Source organism: Oncorhynchus nerka, linkage group LG15, assembly GCF_034236695.1.
Source record: "Oncorhynchus nerka isolate Pitt River linkage group LG15, Oner_Uvic_2.0, whole genome shotgun sequence".
Classification (NCBI taxonomy): domain Eukaryota; kingdom Metazoa; phylum Chordata; class Actinopteri; order Salmoniformes; family Salmonidae; genus Oncorhynchus; species Oncorhynchus nerka.
In genome coordinates, this window is record NC_088410.1 from 80,873,121 (window position 1) to 80,886,018 (window position 12,898).

Genomic DNA, 12,898 nt, shown 5'->3' on the forward strand with positions numbered 1-12,898 from the left:
TGTGCAACCAGAGGAAAAAAAATTCAGACCACCTGTACTCCACACACAGAGACGCGTACAAGCTCTCGCTCGCCATTCATTTGGCAAATCTGACCATAACTCTATCCTCCTGATTCCTGCTTAAAAGCAAAAACTAAAGCAGGAAGTACCAGTGACTCACTCAATAAGGAAGTGGTCAGATGATGCAGATGCTAAGCTACAGGACAGTTTTGCTATCACAGACTGGAATATGATCCGGGATTCGTCCGATGGCATTGAGGAGTACACCACATCAGTCACTGGCTTCATCAAAAACTGCATTGATGACGTCATCCCCACAGTGACTGTACGTACATACCCCAACCAGAAGCCATGGATTACAGGCAACATTCAGACACTGAGCTACAGGATAGAGCTTCCGATTTCAAGGAGCGGGACTCTAACCCGGACGCTTATAAGAAATACCGCTATACCCTCCGACAGAACCATCAAACAGGAAAAGCATCAATACAGGACTAAGATTGAATCATACTACACCGGCTTCAACGCTCGTTGGATGTGGAAGGGTTTGCAAACTATTACGAACTACAAAGGGAAGGACAGCCGCGAGCTGCCCAGTGACAAGAGCCTACCAGACGAGCTAATTAACTTATATGCTCGCTTCGAGGCAAGCAACACTGAGGCATGCATGAGAGCATCAGCTGTTTCAGACGACTGAGTGATCACGCTCTCCGTAGCTGATGGGCCCTCGGAGTGTGGTGTCAGGAAAATAACCTCACACTCAACGTCAACAAAACTAAGGAGATGATTGTGGACTTCAGGAAACAGCAGAGGGAACACCCCCCTTTATCCACATCGATGGAACAGTAGTGGAGAGGGTAGCAAGTTTTAAGTTCCTCGGCATACACATCACAGACAAACTGAATTGGTCCACTCACACAGACAGCATCGTGAAGAAGGCGCAGCAGCGCCTCTTCAACCTCAGGAGGCTGAAGAAATTTGGCTTGTCACCAAAAGCACTCACAAACTTCTACAGATGCACAATCGAGAGCATCCTGGCGGGCTGTATCACCGCCTGGTACGGCAACTGCTCCGCCCTCAACCGTAAGGCTCTCCAGAGGGTAGTGAGGTCTGCACAACGCATCACCGGGGGCAAACTACCTGCCCTCCAGGACACCTACACCACCCGATGTTACAGGAAGGCCATAAAGATCATCAAAGACATCAACCACCCGAGCCACTGCCTGTTCACCCCGCTATCATCCAGAAGGCGAGGTCAGTACAGGTGCATCAAAGCTGGGGCCGAGAGACTGAAAAACAGCTTCTATCTCAAGGCCATCAGACTGTTAAACAGCCACCACTAACATTGAGTGGCTGCTGCCAACACACTGACACTGACACTGACTCAACTCCAGCCACTTTAATAATGGGAATTGATGGGAAATGATGTAAATATATCACTAGCCACTTTAAACAATGCTACCTTATATAATGTTACTTACCCTACATTATTCATCTCATATGCATACGTATATACTGTACTCTATATCATCGACTGCATCCTTATGTAATACATGTATCACTAGCCACTTTAACTATGCCACTTTGTTTACATACTCATCTCATATGTATATACTGTACTCGATACCATCTACTGTATCTTGCCTATGCTGCCCTGTACCATCACTCATTCATATATCCTTATGTACATATTCTTTATCCCCTTACACTGTGTATAAGACAGTAGTTTTGGAATTGTTAGTTAGATTACTTGTTGGTTATTACTGCATTGTCGGAACTAGAAGCACAAGCATTTCGCTACACTCGCATTAACATCTGCTAACCATGTGTATGTGACAAATACAATTTGATTTGATTTGATGTGAGTAAGACCTTTAAACAGGTTAACATTCACAATGCAGCAGGGAAAGACGGATTACCAGGACGTGTACTCCGAGCATGCGCTGACCAACTGGCAAGTGTCTTCTATGACATTTTCAGTCTGTAATACCAAACATCTTTCAAGCAGACCACCATAGTCCCTGTGCCCAAGAACACCAAGGTAACCTGCCTAAAAACCGACCTGTAGCACTCATGTCTGTAGCCATGAAGTGCTTTGAAAGGCTTACATCAACACCATTATCCCAGAAACCCCAGAACCACTCTAATTTGCATACTTCCCCAACAGATCCACAGATGATGCAGTCTCTATTGCACTCCACACTCTGCTTTCCCACCTGTACGAAAGGAACACCTACTTGAGAATGCTATTCATTGACTACAGCTCAGCGTTCAACACCATAGCGCCCTCAAAGTTCATCACTAACTGAGGACCCTGGGACTAAACACATCCCTATGCAACTGGATCCTGGACTTCCTGAAGGGCTGCCCCCAGGTGGTAAGGGTAGGTAACAACACATCTGCCATGCTGATCCTCAACACGGGGGGCCCCTCAGGGGTGTGTGCCAACCTCTCCCTCAATGTGATCAAGTCAAGGAGATGATTGTGGACTACAGGAAAAGTTTGACCAAGCACGTCCCCATTCTCATCAACAGGGCTGTAGTGGAGCAGTTTGAGAGCTTCAAGTTCCTTGGTGTCCACATCACCAACAAACTATCATGGTCCAAACACACCAAGACAGTTGTGAAGAGGGCACGACAATGCCTATTCCCCCTCAGGAGACTGAAAAGATTTGGCATGGGTCCTCAGATCCTCCAAAAGTTTTACAGCTGCACCATCGAGAGCATGGTTGCATCACTGCCTGGTATGGCAACTGCTCGGCCTCTGACCGCAAGGCACTACAGAGGATAGTGCGTACAGCCCAGTATATCACTGGGGCCAAGCTTCCTGCCATCCAGGACCTCTATACTAGGCGGTGTCAGAGGAAGGCAACCGCATGGCAAGCATTACCGGAGCACCAAGTCTAGGTCCAAAATGCTTCTTAAAAGCTTCTACCACCCAAGCCATAACACAGCTAATCAAATGCCTACTATTTGCATTGTCCCCACCCCCATATTTTAGTGTTCTTAACTGACATGCCTAGTTAAATAAAGGTATATAAAAAAAAAAACGGAAATCGGCGCCCAAAAATACCGATTTCTGATTGTTATGAAGATTTGAAATCCATTCCGATTAATCGGTCGACCTCTTGTCCTGACACACAGCTTAGACCAGGGCTCTCCAACCCTGTTCCTGGAGAGCTACCCTTCTATAAGGTTCTCCTCCAACCCCTGTGGTAACTAACCTGATTCAGTTTATCAACCAGCTAATTATTAGAATCAGGTGTGCTAGATTAGGGTTGGAGTTAAAACCTACAGGACGGTAGCTCTCCAGGAACAGGGTTGGAGAGCTCTGGCTTAGTCAGTGTGGCGAGGCAAGGACAACAGCATTAGAGTACAGTGAAACTTTTCACTGTGGTCTTTCAATAGATTGAAGTGTCAGTGATGGGACTGTTGTGAGAATGAGAATGGCAGGCTTTTGGGTGGAGTGAAAGGTTCATATTTCCACAGACGAGAGCGTTTAATGATTGAAGGCAGTGATAACATCCCAAGAGTTTGAAAGTATTAGATCTACTTGAGTAATAAGATAAAACTGTAGTTCGTTCACACTAACAATATTTGAATTGAGAGAATAGTTTCTTCCTTTGATGTGTAGAATCAAAGATATTAAACTTCTCCAGTCTGACAATGTTATATTGACTTTGCATAAGTCATTAGCCTCAATCTCATTTTATACATATTTTCTATTCTATTATAGCAAACGTGTCTTATATTTTTTCCTGAATGTGACAGCTAAGCATAACAACGGCACTGTTTTTCCTCTGCCATAGTAATTGAAGATGGAAAATAGTCTCTTACTCTGTTCTCCCCTTTAATGTTATCCATCTCTCCATGTCTAAGTTGATGTATAATAGTATTAGTTAATGGCCCCCATTATAATGCATTGCATTTCATTGCTCTTATTGACTGACCAAAGGTAATCTGCTATGTTTATACTTTAGAACCGGAACCTACTAGCTAGTAGTCAGTTAGCCACTGCTGGCGGTCTTCACGGTTAACTTGGACTTCTTGACGCTACCCATCCCTGTCATGGGATCATTTTCTCAGCAACCCCTGAATAGCAAAGCGCAATAGTCAAATAATATTACGAAAAAATATTCATATTCATGAAATCACAAGTGCAATATTGCAAAACACAGTTTAGCCTTTTGTTAATCTACCTGTCGTCTCAGATTTTGTTCCTTTTGTTCCATAAAGATTATTTTCTACCCCAAAATACCTCCGTTTGTTTGTCGACAACGCAGACGGAAATTCCAAATAGTCACCATAATGTCCACAGAAACATATCAAATGTTTTTTATAATCATTCCTCAGGTAGTTTTTAAAATATACAGTATATTCGATAATATATCAACCGAGCGTGTAGATTTTTCAATAACAGCGAGAGGAACAATGGCGGCTTTACACAGTTGCGCAAAAACTCGCTCTGAGAGCCCCCACCTATCCACTTACGCAATGTGATCTTTCACGCTCATTTTTCAAAATAAGAGCTTGAAACTATGTCTAAAGACTGTTGACACCTTAGGGAAGCCATAGACAAAGGAATCTGGTTGATATCCCTTTAAATGGAGGATAGGCATGCATAGGGACAGAAGGGTTTCAAAATAAGAGGCACTTCCTGATTGGATTTTCCTCAGGGTTTCGCCTGCAATATCAGTTCTGTTATACTCACAGACAATATTTTGATAGTTTTGGAAACTTTAGAGTGTTTTCTATCCTAATCTGTCAATTATATGCATATTCTAGCATCTGGTCCTGAGAAATAGGCCGTTTACTTTGGGAACGTTATCTTTCCAAACATAAAAATAGTGCCCCCTAGCTTCAAGAGGCTAACTTGGACACCAGCCAGCCTCAGCCCGGTCAATACCTGCCAGTCTGCTCAGCGCGATATCAAATCAGCTGCCCTAGACAATCAAGACCCCCTCTTTCTAAAATGATCAGCCGAAATTGTTGCAATCCCTATTACTAGACTGTTCAACCTCTATTTCATATCGTCTGAGATCCCCAAAGATTGGAAAGCTGCCACGGTCATCCCCTCTTCAATAGGGGAGACACTCTAGACCCAAACTGTTCTACACCTATATCCATCCTGCCCTGCCTTTCTAAAATCTTCGAAAGCTAAGTTAACAAACAGATCACTGACCATTTCGAATCCCACGGTACCTTCGCTACTATGCAATCTGGTTTCCGAGCTGGTCATGGGTTCACCTCAGCCACGCTCAAGGTCCTAAACGATATCATAACCACCATCGATAAAATACAGTACTGTGCAGCCGTCTTCATCGACCTGGCCGAGGCTTTCGACCGCATTCTTATTGGCAGACTCAATAGCCTTGGTTTCTCAAATGACTGCCTTTGTTTCTCAAATGACTGCCTCGCCTGGTTCACCAACTACTTCTCAGATAGAGTTCAGTGTGTCAAATCGGAGGGCCTGTGGTCCGGACCTCTGGCAGTCTCTATAGGGATTTTCTCTGTATATATCAATGATGTCGCCCTTGCTGCTGGTGATTCTCTGATGATTCTCTGATCCACCTCTATGCAGACGACACCATTCTGTATACATCGGGCCCTTCTTTGGACACTGTGTTAACAAACCTCCAAATGAGCTTCAATGCCATACAACACTCCTTCTGTGGCCTCCAACTGCTTTTAAATGCTAGTAAAACTAAATGCATGCTCTTCAACCGATTCCTGCCCGCACCCGCCCGCCCGACCAGCATCACTACTCTGGACGATTCGGACTTAGAATATGTGGACAACTACAAATACCTTGGTGTCTGGTTAGACTGTAATCTCTCCTTCCAGACCCAGATTAACCATCTCCAATCCAAAATTAAATCTAGAATCAGCTTCCTATTTCGCAACAAAGCCACCTTCACTCATGCTGATAAACATACCCTTGTAAAACGGACTATCCTACCGAGCCTTGACTTCGGCGATGTCATTTACAAAATAGCCTCCAACACTTTACTCAGCAAACTGGATGTAGTCTATCACAGTGCTATCTGTTTTGTCATTACAGCCCCATATACTATCCACCACTGCGACCTGTATGCTCTCGTTGGCTGGCTCTCGCTACGTATTCGTCGCCACTGGCTTCAGGTCATCTTTGCTAGGTAAAGCCCTGCCTTTTTCAGGTCATTGGTCACCATAGCATCCCCCACCAGTAGCACGCACTCCAGCAGGTATATTTCACTGATCATGCCCAAAGCAAACACTTCCTTTGGCTGCCTTTACTTCCAGTTCTCTGCTGCCAATGACTGGAACGAATTGCAAAAATCACTGAAGCTGGAGACTTATATCTCCCTCTTTAACTTTAAGCATCAGCTGTCAGAGCAGCTTACCAATCACTGTACCTATACACAGCCTATCTGTAAATAGCACACCCAACTACCTCATCCCCATATTGTCATTTATCGTTTTGCTCTTTTGCACCCCAGTATCTACTTGCACATCATCATCTGCACATCTATCACTCCAGTGTTAATGCTAAATTGTAATTATTTCCCCTCTATGGCCTATTTATTGCCTTACCTCCCTAATCTTTTACATTTGCACACACTGTACATAGATTTTTCTATTGTGTTAATGACTGTACGTTTGTTTATGTGTAACTCTGTGTTGTTGTTTTTGTCGCACTGCTTTGCTTTATCTTGGCCAGGTTGCAGTTGTAAATGAGAACTTGTTCTCAACTGGCCTACCTGGTTAAATAAAGGTGAAATAAATAAATACAAATAAAAATGTATCAGCTGTCCTCATTTGCCCTGACAATAAATATAATCTTTCCACTGTTGAATGTGTAACTGCCTCCTAGAGATAGGTCACATTCCATTACTCTCATCATTGGTGCTACTTTCTCCTCCCTCTATCTTCCGTTGATTTGAATCAATAGGCTGTTGGGAGCAGCAACATATTTGCCTTTGTTCCTTCTTAACCCTTAACCCCCAATAAGAAAGTTGGAGATGATGGATGTCCGGTGTGGGGGCTTCGAGGACAAACATGGGCCGGTGTGGGGGCCTTGAAGAAAAAAAATGGTCCGGAGTTCGGGCTACATGGGAAAAAAGGGTGTGTTAGAAATGCCAGGGCTGTTTTCTGGTCCCAGTCCGCCCCTGATGAAATCTGCCCTAGATGATCATGTGGCGAACTTTAGGTTTGAAGTGCCTTAAGTGAACTTAATGACAAATATAATCTCTGACTGCCAGTTAATCAGTGAATGTCACTGGCTGTAAGTGGTCACATACAGCACATACAGCATCACAATGCATGCTGTCATCCAAGCTGCATCTGTATGGAGACAGTGAAATGGGGAAATGGGAAATGGAAAGCTGAAATTTGGGCTTTATTATGTCATTTAATACCAGGGGTGTTTAATGACTTTGTTTATTTTAATATACTATTACTATAGTACTACTAGTAGTGTACAGCTTTTGGGGCTCAGTACCAATGGAACTCCCATTTCATTTTATTGGTTGTTTAGAGCAGTGTTGGCTGAACAGAGAGTGTCCTCAGCTACTGTGTTGCATCATTGATGCCTTTTCTATGCTCTTTTCCACCGGTGCATGTAACAGTAACGTCCTTCCTTTCTTTCTGTCTCTACATCCTGCTATCTGATACTGAAGTCTGTCAGCGTTAGTGCATCAATCAACACAAGGCCAAGCAGATCTAGGCTGAGGCACACAGTCACATTTCACCTTGGTCACAGTTCACCATGTGTATTATCAGGTGGAGAGAAGCTGTGGATGGATTCAGACAGATGTGGTGAAAAGCTAGGATGATACATCACCTCTGTCACGATGTGGCAATCAGTTTTCTCAGCTCCAATACATATTCTCCTTGTGAGAGGGAGTGGGGTGGTATCCCTCTGTTTTATAGAGAGATTGATTCCATCAATTGGATAGAGGACAGATGAAGAGAGCAGATGAGTGAATTGGAAGATGCAGTACCAGACTTTTTCTTCCCTCAGAGCTCCTTTTTACTGAAAGAGTTACTTGTGGCGCAATGTGGCTTCAAAAAGTCACCCCAGCTAGCATTCACAAATAGCTAATTTAAAGGGGAATTCTAAATGTAAATGTATGAATATTTCACCTCAGAATTGATTCATGCTGCCACTGTAGACATGTTCATCTTCCACTGAGTTGCTTATGCAAAGAGGAGCAGTGACGTTACTGCCTTCTTGATCTGCTGCATCCTCTCCTCTCCACTGTGCATCAGAAATAATGGGCCCCATGTGGACAGTACTGCTGCCATTTTAAAGTTATTGCTGCTCAGCTTGTGAATGTAATGTTCTCATTCAAAGCAGTAGTGTGAATTGATGGGGCTGGAAAGACAAACAGGATGATGAATGGATGGAATTATTATTGATTCTGAGAAACCTACTGGTGATGTTTGTTGGCTTCCTGCAGTCGAGACGAGTGACATTTTTCCATGATAATAGGCAAAGGAAGGTAATTTGAAGGTGCCATTTTTCAAATAAATTCTGAGCCTCAGTGTGGTTCGGTCTTCTGCCATAGATTCCGATTAATCTTGATCTTGAAATTCAATTTTTCGAAAATAAAATGATTTCCCAATCCACCACAGTAGAGCATTGATGTAATTTTTATGACATGTGGAACGTTTGCTTCTTATCTGAAGGGGAACATCCTCTGATTGTCCAGGAGATATCAAATAAATATGTGTGCATATTGTTACTCTTCATCAGGTTTTTCGGGGAAAAACCTGTCAACAAATGGAGCCATTTAATTTTGACTCCATCCAACCAATGTGGAGGCATTTCTTTATGTTCCGACTGCAAGTCTTCCAGGTAAAAGATTGCAAAAATCCATTTTCATTAAAGTAGCATGACAGGCCCTGCAGACACGCTACATTTACATGTCAACATTGGACCAATCGATGGAGAGAGGGAGAGATCTGCTCTGCTCAGGATGTTTGTCACTTCTCTGACAGGAGGCAGTGATGTGCCGCGAGCAGACCCCAGTGCGAGGGGTTAATGTTCCTCTCGTGTTAGTCTTATGATGATGCATTGGGACATTTTCGACACATGGGGTTCATCTCAATAGTCTGAAGAGAAATCCTCTTCTTACTTCTTTCCCTCCATTTGCACTGATACAAAAACATGCAGCTGAAAGAAAATGCACTGTACATAGTGCTTTTAGACTTCAACATGTTGATACCATGCTGACAAAATGAGCGCTGCAGGCAGTAAGAACTGTGTCTACTTAGGAGTGAATAGTCACAGTTAAAACCAATAAGCCATACCGGCTTAAATGAAAATAAAAAATGCTTCCTCTTCACACTTCACCAGTTAATCTGACCGTTCTATGTGCCTGTTGTTTGTTGCCTTGGTTACAAAGTCCTTCAATGGCATCATAGTACTGTGTAGAGTTCCAGATGAATGCAGTGAGCAGCTTCACTGGGTTAGAGGAAAATGAGAATATATTTGATTGCTGTATGGGGCTAAATTTAGGAGCTCCTTGCTCTCATGTATATCTTCGGAATCGGGGGGGGGAAACGGGAAAACGGAGTGGTTTGTTTTTCTTAGTGCAGTCAGTAGAAATAAATAATGTACATGCTTTGTGTGAGTGGAGTAAGAACAGTTGCAGATGATGAATAATAGTTAGAACAGCAAGCTACTTTACCATTTGTACTTTAATACCGAGAGCCTCCACCTGTTGTTGTCTGAAATGCAATATATTTCGCAGTTATTACAGATATCTGATTCAGTTGAATTGCAATAGCATCACATACATTGAATAAATAGGTTGTTGATTCCTTCATTCTAGCCACCTATCCTTTTTTCAACCCTACTTTCTGCTCTCTGCTCAACGTTAGACCCATCACTCACCACTGTGGCATCCGTCCGATGTTTGCTCTCCCCAGGTGTCTTTCTAAGTGCATTGGAGCCAGTGTACTTTAAAAGTCTGCCCAGCTCTCCAGTGCAGTGTGTACTGACAAGTCTATCCTGTGTCTGTGGGTGTCCAGGTTTTCAGAAGCTCCTAGGTGAGAGGTGAGGCAGTGAATGGGCCCTCTTTTATAACCCACTGCTCAAACAGATCAGCACAGAGCATCCAGGGGTGTCCAGGTGGACAAAATATTAAGTGGCCTCCGCTCCTTGTCTCAGTCTCCTTCAATGATCTGAAAAAGTAAGGTTAGAGAAAGCATATAGTGTCTATGGTTTCTACTGTACTGTACTGCAATGGAAGTTCCCCTATAACCAAAATAGGGGTAATTTATAATAGATTGTTTTGTGATTTTTTAAAAATGATTATACCTTTATTTAACTAGGCAAGTCAGTTAAGATGGGTATTTGAGCATATACTAATGGACAATTATTGAATGTGAAACTGGAGGACAGATGTTGATCAGAAGAGGAGCTGATGGGGGTGGATGGATGGGGATGGATGGATGGATGGGGGTGGTAGGATGCCTCCATTAACGGCAGGCAGGATTCACACTTCAGTCATCTCACCACCACGTCCTACCTCCCTGACCCCTGTCACAGGGAGCCACCTCCCTCTGCCTCAACTGCCTGTTCCCTGTGTGTTACTTGAGCCTCTCGCTGCTCTGCACTGAGCAGCATCTACAGTACCCAGAGATGATTCATTGTATCCGTGCCTCTCGACTGTAAGGAAATATTTTTAGATTCAGACTGCTACAATAGACTGAAGAAGGGCCTCGGAGGTGAGCTTTGTCATCCACGTGGGAGTAAGGAAGCATCGTTTCAGCTTTGTGGTGGACAGTAGGTTCTGCAGTGCAGTGACAGTGAGGCTGCTCTCCCAGCTCCGTTAACATACACTGTAAAGGGCAAGTATGTTGCCTCAGAACACTGACCCATGGGCTTTCAGTTTTCTGGCCCCAATACTCTCAGCTCACATTTGTAATGGGCTCGCTTTTCTGCTGTAATTTGAAATGAGCCTGACTCCCATTTCCCCTGCCTTGCCAGTTGTAGTCTACTTCAAGTTACAGTGTGAACATACTGAATGTTTGTGAAATAGTGGATTTTTGTCTGCAGTGTTGATTTGCATCACTATGACAGGATTATGCCCTTTGACATGGCCTATAAAGAGTAATTTAGTCTTCACTGCTCTAAACTACTGTCACCCAGGGGAGGACAGGAGGACGGGCTATCCACAACTTTCAAGTGAAACATTAAAGTTGGAGCTTTTGATGCGGGGATGAAGACTCACTTCAGCAACCATCCTAGTGTTGAGTGCACAATAACTGCCTTGGTCTGAGGGGGAGAAAAAAGGTAGCAGGGAGGTTGGACCTTGATGCATATCTCTTGGGACAGAACAAATGTGATCACACTGTGTGTGTGAGACGCGCATCAGTGCCCATAATGATTTAAATGTTGGTTTGTGTGCCAAACACAATGACGTACTGTGTGTGTGTGTGTGTCACTAAGTGTATTAGTCAGGAAGAGCTCCCAGCATGGGGACAGGGTTTGGTTGGCTCTGAATGGGAGCAGGTGGGCAGGGGGCAGGTGGTAACATGATCCCTCTAGGACGCTGGGCCATATGCAGAGCCGTTCTCAACCCCTCTTTGTGTCTTTCCCCTCGCACTGAGTTTAACATACACCAGTGGAGGCTCCTCAGAGGAGCAAGGGGAGGACCATCCTCTAGGACGCTGGGCCATATGCAGAGCCGCTCTCAACCCCTCTTTGTGTGTTTCCCCTGGCACTGGTTTCAACATGTACCAGTGGAGGCTCCTTAGAGGAGAAAGGGAAGGACCATTCTTCTCAGTGAATTTCATAAAAATAAAATAGTGAAACATTAAAAAACAGTACTAAAAATGTTCACATCACCTATAACTGATTTAAATAACACTGTAGCCTCAAAAGCACTCTCTAGGGTAAGACCATAGTGTAGCCGGAGACAGCTATTTCCGTCGGTACTGTCATCACATTGGCCTGTTGGGGGAGGTTTACGACCCCCATAAATGACCTTTCCCCTTTTTCCTCTCTACTCTACCGATGTGACTATTGAAAATCCCTTTGAGAGTCAGGGAACATCAAAAGTTGGGAAACGGAACCCTATTTCGGTAATCCAACCATTTGAAAATATGCGCTGATACTTAATGAATATGATGTCAGATCAGTTGGCGTCTGAGACATTATTACTAATGACAGGATAACATAAGCTGTATCTTGGAAAGTCGACACATTCTAGTTATCAGATTCACATGGAATTGTTGTGCAATTTAAATCTTTAAATATGAAACTATTTGTGAAAAGATTAAATGTAATTTTAGCTTCTTAAATGAGAGAACAGTTTGTCATAGAGAAACTCTGCGCTCTCAGAGGCCCCGCCCTAGTGAACAGACACTGGTTGTAAACTATGAAACACGCCCTTCTTTCACCACTATACTGTTGACGAAAATTCAACTTCTTGTTCCAAGGACGTGCGGACTTGCGGTCCCCGCGTTGAATGGACAAAGATCACCTGCAGAACTAAGCCAACCTCAGCGTGATCTCTGGTTGAACGACAAGAACATAACCAAATTAGCATCGAATTTCAATGGGAAGATGACGGTCAACACGCCGAAAGGATGAATTTCGACTATACCAGCCAGAATATAGCATGAGCTTAAAAGTATGGCAACTTGGTATGAACTTTGAACTCTTATTCACTAAAGAAGTGATACCCTCTCCGCCCGCTAAACATCGGCTAGGAGAGGACGGACAGAGTATCCATTCTACCATGCTCCAGTTCACCACTAGACATTCTTCAGAGGACCAGAGATCCATGCTGGACCACCCCGCCTTCTCTCTACGACCATTCTACCGAAGCGCAGCTCAGAGTAAATATTTATTGCATTTTCCTTTTTCAAATGGGAGGTTATTTAGAATGCATAAGATACTGTAT

At 43.7% G+C, this 12,898-nt stretch overlaps 1 protein-coding gene across 1 annotated transcript in view; it reads left to right on the forward strand.

The window, feature by feature from the left end:
- The window catches only part of camkvb (CaM kinase-like vesicle-associated b), an 80,575-nt gene that overhangs the window by 25,547 nt on the left and 42,130 nt on the right, over positions 1-12,898 (forward strand). The gene's annotated exons all lie outside the window — the stretch shown is intronic.